Source organism: Erithacus rubecula (genome assembly GCF_903797595.1).
Source record: "Erithacus rubecula genome assembly, chromosome: 2".
NCBI lineage: Eukaryota > Metazoa > Chordata > Aves > Passeriformes > Muscicapidae > Erithacus > Erithacus rubecula.
Window position 1 is genome coordinate 105,475,443 of NC_136685.1, and position 8,241 is coordinate 105,483,683.

Genomic DNA, 8,241 nt, shown 5'->3' on the forward strand with positions numbered 1-8,241 from the left:
CTGTCTCCCCCCTGCAGTTTGGATGCCTCACTCCTCATGCTCCAGCTCTGATGCAAGTGCTCGGGTGCCGAGTTTGCCAAAGCTGGCACGAGCACCCCGAGCTCGTCTAGACACAGTCTAACTGTGGCACTAGTGCCAGGCCTCCACAGGCTGAGCTCAGCGTTCGTCAGAGCTCTGCCCACGGTCAGCACTTTGATCTTTATCCTTGGAAACCACAGCCATTGACAAAGGTAAAATGAATTTCTGACTTTGAAAGACTTTGATGGCATTCCCCTGTTTTGGTTTGCATTTTGTTGGGTTTTTTTCTCCTCTCCTTTGCTCTTCCAGCTGAACTTCATCATAAAGCTTCTGATTACAGCTGCAGCTCCAGGACCAGAGAGAGGTCATGCTGTCTTGCTTTCTGCTGGTTTAAAATCTGAAGGGGAAACCCTGGGACACTTCTGAGACTGTCTGCCAGTGAGTGAAATGTAAACCGTAATGGGAATCGGAGATAGAGGCCCCTCAGGATCTGGTCTTGTGCCTTCTTTAAAAAAACAAACCAAAACAAAATCATTCTGAATAAGGCCAAGTGCCAAGAGCAGGAGAGAATGAGAACTATTTGGTGTTAGATTTCTAGCTGGAAATCTGCAGCCTGCCAAGCACTGCTGTTTGTCTCCATGTAGCACTGGCTGAGCTGAGGCAAGGGCCTTCTATCAGACACTGCACAGAAATGCAGTGCCCTGCCTGGAGGTGCTCCTCATCACATCCATGGTGAGCAAATCCAGTGCTGCTGCACTGAAGGAAGGCAGTGATCCCATCAGGGTTGTCAAAGGTGGCAAAGATGGCATCTCGTTGGCAAGCTTTTGGCTCCAAAAGTGGCAGTTGTGCTGTCACACACAGCTGGACAGTGGTGCCTCGTGTGTGCAACCATTTCTGACATTAGCTCTCTCCCTAAACACCTGCATGGAAAAGTCCAGAGACCTTAAGTGACAGCAGTGATGGAAAGTCCCAACAGGAATGGTCCATCCCAAAGGCAGAACATCCCAGAGCAGTTTTTGTGGTGTTCAGCTCCTGATGGGAAGAGTCCATTTGTCAAAAAGTTTGTTAAACAAACAAGTGGAAAACAACTCTGTCTTCAAAGTGAGTGGTCCCCAGCTGGAGCTGACTGAAAACTTCCCTCTTGTCATGTATAAATATCACACACACACACACACACACATAGCTGACAAGGAAAAACCTTATATAGGTGGTATGTCTGTTTGAGGTAGAAGGATGTTTACATTCTATGTGTATAAACATAGATATATATTCCTAATATCTAAAAAAATTTCTTTTCCTGAACACTTCACCAATTGATTCACAGATGCCAAATGTTGGGACAATATCTTAAATGGAAATGTTGCCAGTTTCCCATGGAGAGTTTTCTGTAACCTTGGAGAAGCTCTGCTCACATTTGTTTTGAGATTTGAAGGAATTTGATTAACATTTTGCTGTTGCCCATTCCTGAGTACTCTGAGTTGAGCTGGGACCAGGGGAGCACTGGATGAGTAAAGTTCTTCTCTTATTTACAGCCTTGTTGAAACAATGAAGTAGCAGGAATCTCCTTGGAGAGCAATGGATCACAGCACTTGTCAAGATGATTTCCAAATCAAAGATGACTTCCAAGGAGCAGCAAGGGTATAATTTTGGAGCCAATCAAGCCAATGGCAAAAATCCCAATTTCTACACAGTATTCTTAATGGAGCCTCTGAAATTTTGGAGCTTCACATATTTTATATTATATTCTGTAGATTATATTGTGGCTAAAGGATCCTGCCCAAATTCAGCATCTGTGAGCCTTCAGAGGAATGACCCTAAAAAGGAGTGATGAAAAGGGTCAGCCTAGTTTAAAAACAACAAATACCACATTTATAATGAGACCAAAGGGAGAATGAAGAATTCAATACTTAATACTGACACCTGCCACTTGCAAAATATCTCCACCACTAGAAACAAATATCTGGGAGATTTTGGAAAAGTTTGGTCACTCATGTGTTCCTCCTTTGTTTCCATTTCAGTCCCTGGTCCATCTGTCCAATGACAGCACTGACATTGCTAAATGTCACAAAGTGAAGCTGCCAGAGTTGCTCCATGTGCTGCTTCCAGGTGAGATGGCAACAGGAACAGCTACAGCTCTTACCAAAACAAAGCAAGGCAAAAGAATATTTGCTAGTGTTTTTGGATGTAGTTGTTGGGTCCCAGCACAGAGATTAGTCAGAGTACCCATAAATATCACTGTCACTGAACTCTGATTTCCAGTTCTGTGCTCCCAACGCCCAGCTGAGCTCTGGCTGCTGCACTGGGAAAAACTTCTGGGATTTGCCCAGTTCTTGGTCCCCACCAGACCATTTCAGGAGGGAAAGGAAGAGGCACATCCATGTGGTGCATCTCCTGGTAGGAAAATGCTGCCATAACAAATCCTGCAGGTGACCCCTTGATCTCCATTCCCAATGTCACAGCTTCCAGTGACATCATTCAGAAGGGATCAGCCCCAGGGTGGCAGAGCAGATGTGGGGCCTGGCAAAACACCCAGGGCAAGTATCAGAAGTGCTCACATCAGTATTCTGTCTTCTCTGCTGGGAACCAGAGTCCTGCTCCTAAAAAATGCAGCAGTTCTGACACTGTCATTTAAGAAAATTCAGTTTCCCAGAGAAACCTCAGACAAAAGAACCAACCCAAGATATTTATCACTTCACACTACGTTAATGCAAACAAAAACATTGCATGCTGCAATAAATCCATTACAGAGTTTTACCAGAACAAACTGATATTCCCACATGGCCAATTTCAAGCTGGAAGGGTTTGGGTTGGTTTTTGCTATTAATATTCTATCGTAATGGAGAAGGCATTTTTCAATTGAATGAAAAACTTTGCCTCCAAAAATGTCCAATTTCATTGAAAGATTTAGGGAACAAGAAAAAACAAAGACCAACAATTCAATGATTGGCCGAGTGAGAGATTTCTTCAGTATTCCCCCTCTCCCCATCACCTCAAAAAAGTCAAAAAGTAAAATATTAACTGAAAGAACCAAATCCATCCATGTCATCAACATTTTTCATGGGGGAGAGCCGTAGTCCCTGGTCACCTCCATCATTTACTTTGCAATAATGATATGTTTATGTGTTAACCCCAAAATTAGCTTGGCCGAGCCAGGACTGCCCACAATGACTCTCTGAGGGACATATTTGTACCTGCAGAGCAGGACTGGGTGCAGTCACACACAGACAGGGCCAGCCCAGCAGAGCTCAGCAAAGCCTGGCTGAATGGCACCATTTAAACTTGAAAGGAGAGCCCAAGTGCCAGCCAGCACAAGGAGATAAGGAGCACCCTGGAGAAGGGCACAAAGGTGGCACTGATGAGCAGTGCTTGGCTTTGGTCCCACAGGGGTCACAGCTGGGTCCTCTATTAAATTTTTCTCAACACAGCAGTATTGAGAATTATACCAAGTTACTCACTAGTATTTGACAGTCCTGGCATCAGCAAAGACAGTCAAAGGCTCTGTTATCTTCTTTTATGAGCTGGAGAATTTGGCTCTGAGGAGACAAAGGTCCAGCAGAGCATGTGGGGTGTATGACTCCCCACACCCACTCATGTGAATAAAATGGTACCTTTATGGCTCTGAAGGTGCATCCTGAGTTTAATTACAAGAGCCTCCATCTGGAAATACCAGTTACTGGTAAAAATGTGTCTATTCTGAATTTTTTTTAATTATCTATTATCCTGGAAGGAGAAGCTATTTCTGTTTCATTAGCAGTATCCTCTTGGAGCTGAAATTCCTGTGTGTACATGCAGCATCCAGATTCATCACACTAAATCATCAGTGTGGCAGTTGTTCCCAGTCATTGCTCTGTTTATTTTTGATGTCCCATCCTATCAGCTCAAATTGAGTCAGGAAGAGGTAAAACAACAAGAACAGGCAGTTTTTAAGGTAAAACCAAGTAGAAGTAAGAAAATATAATAAATTTTATTTCATGCCTTCTTGCCAATTGCTAGAAATGTGCAGTCCATATGAATGCATATAACAAGGAGGGAATGTTGGGAAAACCAATAAAGATTTTGTGGTCTTAACTATAATGAATGTAGTTTGATATAGAGTCTGTTTTTCACTGCATGGCAAAATGAATCATAAAATACTGGACCTTGAAACTCCTGCATTTTTTAACAATAGCCTGGGGACAGTTTACAGTGTAATGAATTGTAATTAACCCACCTTCAAAATCTTTTATGAGTATTTTGCCAATTAGCTTCGCATGCTTGCTAATGACTCATGGCCAGCGCATGTCTTTACAGAGCAGGGTTTACAGCACACACCAGCCCGGGAAGGCAGCAAGGGACACAGGATGGGGAGGAGATGCAGGTAAGACCCAACCAGCCCTAGCAACCTACATATTTCAGCATTCAAAGAGCCTTTGCTGTTCTCTCAGCCCCAAAATAACTGCAATAATGTATAGCGACGTCAAAAGGCTTTGGTTTCCAAAGGATTGCGAGGAATGCAAAGGGCTCAAGTCCTGACATCTGTTGTTACTTAGTACTAACATATATAATGCTGCTAATTGCTGAGCCATCTTTGTTTTCCTTACTTAGCACTAGGGTTAGAATTATTTTATTTTTGTGGTTCATGGCTTCCTGCCACTTGCAACACAAAGTCCACTCTAAAGAAAATAAAACAAGGACCAGGCTGCCTACTAACAGTGTGTGGAGGGCTGGGGCTGCCTCTTCCCCCTCCTCCATTTTGGGTTGTGCTTTTGTTGCTTTTTGGGGTTTTCTTTAATTAAGGTTAGAAGAGACAGCAGAGCTGGGACCTAACCAGTGTCACAGCAAAAGGCCCCGTGGGCCAGTATCCCAGTATGTCCCAGTATCCCAGTATCTCCCAGCATAGCCAGGAGGTGCTGCAGGCAATGCAGGATCAATCCCTCCCCTGCTGTGCCCTCCCTGCTCCAGGCAATCCGCGGTTTATGGACTTCCCGAAGCAGAGGCTGCCTCCAGACCAGTGTTTTAACAGCCACCCATGGATCCATCCTCCTCAAGTGTTTTTGATCCCTTTCTCAAGCCATTTATAACTTTTGGCCTCCGCAACATCCTGTGGCAATGAGTTCCACAATTTAATTATGCTTTGTATGAAAAAGTACTTCCTTCTGTTGGTTTAAACCTTCTTGTGTGACAGCACCACCAGGTCCCTCTAATCCTTAGGAGAACCAGTGAACTGCCAGTTCCTATTTGCTTTTTTCTGTGTCAGTCATGATCTGACAGACCTTTACTGAACCTTCTGCTTCTGTCACCCCTTTCACCTTAAAGGCTCCTCATCTGCTTATTTTTCCATCTTTGTGGAAGCTGTTGTCCATCTCTCCTCATCCTGAATGCTTTCCTTCCTGTGCTTTCCAGTTCAGCCCAACTCTTTTTGGGTCCCATGGCCAGAAAACACACTACCATGGAGATGCAGTTTCACCGAGAAGTGCTGTAATGATGTTTTCTGATTTGTTCCTGCCTCTTTGCCAACTCATTCCTAACCTGACTGTTGTCTCTTCTGATGGACTTTAAATGATATTTGCAAAGGCCTCCTAGCCCTCTCTGCTCAATGTTATTTTTAGGGCTCATCTGTGTGGAAGTACAGTGAGGATGAGTGTTCTGCACGTGCTCTGCCTTTGTTGACACTGCCCTGCATCAGCCATTTCACTGCCTGGCTACTCAGGATCACAAACCATTTCAGCAGTGCTTTGTGGCCAGATTTGCATCATCTGCAAAATTTCTCTTCTCTCTGTTCATCCTTTTTACCAGACTGTTTATGAATATGTCTGAACACTATCACATTAGTATTTCAACAACTCAGTTCTAAGTAATGCATGAAACCTCTCTCACACACAGACGTGTGGCAGACACCAGCCAAGGCCTTGAGGGCACCCACAGTGACCTCCAGTGACTGTGAATGTTCAGAGATTTATACCCATCCTCCAAAAAGACAGCTTTTAACTCCTTATAACTGCAGGAAAGAACTTTCTTTTCTCATCTCTTATCATGAAGCCTTGCTGCAGACAGTTTTTAGGCATTTGTGTTTATTGGCACGACTCTCTGAACTCCTCAGAGCATGTTATCAATATTGAGTGGGTAAGCAGGAGAATTCAGTGATAAGAAGGCCCATCTGGTGTGTCAAGTATTTCATTCCCCAGGCAGAGATATGTCATTTGTCAGCTTATTATTATTTTTAAAAACTTGCAGTCTGTCCTTGTTGGTCGTGCAGACCATGGAGCACAGGTTGGTCAGAAAGACTCAGCTACAACAGTGCCTTTTATTGGCAGAACCAGAATCACTTCTGTTTACAGGTGACCTGCACACCTTTGGCACTGAATTCCTAAAGTTCACCAGCCAAACACACAGAATGTGTCCTGAATGCCCTATTGCAGGAGAGCTGAGAGCTGGGCTTGGCTTGGTGTGCCTGGAAAATACCCATTGCTGCTCTCAGCTGCCCTCTTGCCATGGAATTCTCAGCTACACTGGAACTGAGTTCACCTGAAACTGCCCTGCTTGCACACTCTGGCTGCAGAGACTTTTCCCCTTGCTGTACCCAGATCCAGTTCTGGAAGCTTAGCCCTCATGGCAGTGTGAAACCCCACAGGGCATTGCCAGGCCATCCCCTTGTGTCACAAAATGTCACCTCTGCTGTTACCCCACGTCGTTCTCACCTCCCCATCAGTTGGCTGTCCCAGGGTTTGGCAGGAAGGGCCAAACTTGTGATAAACTTCACCTGAGGCTCAACTTGTGCCTCATCCTTGGAAGCTGTGTGTTTGGGAAGCATCCCTGAGCACTGTGACTCAGGTGTGCCCTGGCTCTGTTGTGGTGCCACATGGAGTTATCAGGAGTTTCTGAGCGTTCCCCCTCTGGGTGTTGCTCCGTGCAGCACTTTGCACCTGGAGAACCTGTTTGCTGGACATGCAGATCATCCAGTGCAGAACTGCATCACAAACATGAGCCTGGTGCTTGCAGAGAGCCTCAGTGAAGGGCAGCTGGGATTTACTGCAGAAATTGTGCAATTCTTACTGTGACTCTTCAGAGTTGAGCACCACAGCTTTTTCCAAAGAAAAACTGCAATATCTGCATATTTCCAACCACACTGATCCTGCTGTAGTGACCTCAATTGCAGTCCCAAATCTTCAACCTGATTTTCCTCTTCTTAGTTCAGTAGGAGCTTTTCCTGTACTGTGCAGGACTGGACCATCTGTGTACATCCAGGTCATGGAAAAATATTATTTCTGTACTAAATGAGATCAGTGTGTCCCCAGTGTAGGGGACTGCATTTACAGTCCCAATCACTTTCACACACTTCCACTTTTCCTCACTGGGGCCTAATCCTGAATCAGGGAATGGTGGCATTAAATTCAATAAGGGCAGGATTATTATATGTGTTATTTTAGCTAATCTAACATGTCACAGAAATGTGTTGAATTTTTTTTTTTTAAGAGCAAAATAAAACATATGGTTATATAATCAGTGGGAATCACTAGACACCTACACAGGAGAGCTGCAAGCATGGAAATACTCAGAAACATATTTGAAGTAACACCACAGGTTTTTTGGGTGGGATTCTTTGCCCTGCTGCACTTCATCTGGATAAATAATTTGGATGTTGACCACTCAGGTAGTGTAATCCAAAATCCTGTTACCCATGTTTCAAACAGAAGAGGAGGAGAGAACATTTCATTCCTGTCTCAGGCAGAGCAGAGCACAGCTGTGGTGTTTCATTGCAGGGTACACCACTGCTATAACCCAGCAGAGCATTGGTGGGGGGTGTGCACTGAAATTATTGCTCTTCTGCCAAAGAGCTGAGGGAGAATGAGTTCTTTTTAACTTTTTTTTTTTCTCTTCTCATTGACTCCAGAAACTACACTTGTGACAACAGCACCCTGCCATGCTGGGAGCTGTTATTTCTGTGCACAGAAAGGGAGGTCTAACGTGGCTGGGTGGGAGGTGATGGAGGTGCAGGGACTCCCAGACTGTCCAGCTGAATTTTCCCATTTCACCAGGAAACCCATTTCAGCTGCAGGACTGATCTCAGCACTGAAGCCAATCCAGGTGTGCTGGAGATGGGATAATGCATCAGTTTTCATCCAGCCTATCACAGAATCACTGAGGTTCAAAAAGATCTCTGAGATCATTGAGCCAGCCTTGATCAGCACCTTGTCAACCAGACAGTGGCTCTGAGTGCCACATTCAGTCATTTCTTGAACACCA

General features: G+C 44.6%; 1 long non-coding RNA gene across 2 annotated transcripts; it reads left to right on the plus strand.

Annotated features, from left to right (window-relative positions):
* The first annotated feature begins 926 nt into the window (after positions 1 to 926).
* LOC306797984 lies at positions 927 to 7,881 on the plus strand. Of its 2 annotated transcripts, none has more exons than XR_013773255.1 (3): positions 927 to 1,656; positions 2,037 to 2,124; positions 3,770 to 7,881. It is a non-coding gene; the product is annotated as an uncharacterized lncRNA (long non-coding RNA). The 2 variants fall into 2 exon arrangements; XR_013773256.1 differs by having other exon boundaries at positions 3,773 to 7,881.
* The last annotated feature ends 360 nt before the right edge of the window (positions 7,882 to 8,241 follow it).